We start from the raw sequence: 1,406 nt of genomic DNA, 5'->3' as shown, positions 1-1,406 counted from the left end.
GCCTTGTGTTTTTTTCTGCTATTACTGGGGGTTTTTTTAGAGAAGGGGACTACAATTAAAATTAATGCTTTTTACTTGAAGTGCTGCTTGTAAAGATAGAATAGGTGATGGCTAAGAAATTAAATACGAAAACAGAAGCATGTTTTTCTGTTCCTTTTCCATTTAAAGGTAATATTGTGCTGCTTGCCTAAATTCTGGGTTGGTACTTTCACAATACATATGATCAGAATGGAGACCCAAAGCTGACTTAGCATTTTGTTCATGTCTGAAATCCCTGTTGTATGTGTCAAATGACAGGCATCATCCAGAGTGTGCCGTGAGTCAGGCTGACCCGGCTGAGAGCCAGGGACGTTCACTACATGAAGGACTTTATCACTCCCTTTGTTCACCTTCATGGCATTTCTGCCAGCCTGTGCCCCTGAGCTTTGCTGGTTAATCTGGAGCTCACTCAAATAGCACTAGTGCCATTCTGCATTGTGCCATTTACACTTAAAAACTACCATTCTTAAAGCAAGACTGGGTTTGTTGGGTTTTTTAAAATATGATTGGGACCTTTGTAACAGCAACTTTTGTAGGGGAGAGTGCAGAATAAGATATAGCATAGTACCTGCTGTTCTGAAGGTGGTTGTGAAACAAAATACAGGACATGAAAAAAGGGAGTAACACTCAAAAACAAGGCTGAAAAATCTCCCCCAAATCCACTTATGAGCTTCCATGATATGGGAACTGATTTGTCTTCTGACCAAATTCATCAGGAAAGTAGGACTGTTGAATAGAGGACTTACAAAAAAAAATAGTTTAAACCTATTTTTAAATAATATGCACCGTAGGTGACCAAACAATTTGTCTTAGGTTAATTCAGTTAAGAGGCTTTGTACTAATCTTATTTTTCATCTTTTAAAGGATCTTTTCTTAATATAGTGGGAGGATGCTTTACTGGTTTTGGAGCTATTATACAATTATAAACATGCTATCATCCAGCTTCCTGCTATTGTGAATGTTTGGTTTGAGATAAAATAATTTGTTTTAAAGGAAGCTTCCTAAATACACAATACTTTTTTTTCTTCTTCTGCGTGTGGCTTGATTTACAGTGTAAGTGCATTATATGTAAAATGAAAAGTATAACTGCTGTTTTCCGAAAGCCAGACTTTTTTAATCCATTCTTGATGGTGCATGGAAGTCATGAGCATCAAATAAAGCCTCATGTACGTATAGGTTATATGTTCACGTATAAATTATATTTATATAGCTGCACTTAAGTATAGATGCAAGCAAGCTGGAAAACCTGCTGGGAAAACTTTAGGTGCAGACATTCAGGATGTTGCAATTGTATGCTTGCAACAGAGGTCAAGTCTATGTCAGGACAAGGTTATTGGTGCATTCTTTGGAGCCCTGTATGACGCAAG

Source organism: Chiroxiphia lanceolata, chromosome 2 (genome assembly GCF_009829145.1).
Source record: "Chiroxiphia lanceolata isolate bChiLan1 chromosome 2, bChiLan1.pri, whole genome shotgun sequence".
Taxonomy (NCBI): domain Eukaryota; kingdom Metazoa; phylum Chordata; class Aves; order Passeriformes; family Pipridae; genus Chiroxiphia; species Chiroxiphia lanceolata.
The sequence above is the reverse complement of the archived record's forward strand: the minus strand, read 5'-3'. Positions refer to the sequence as shown.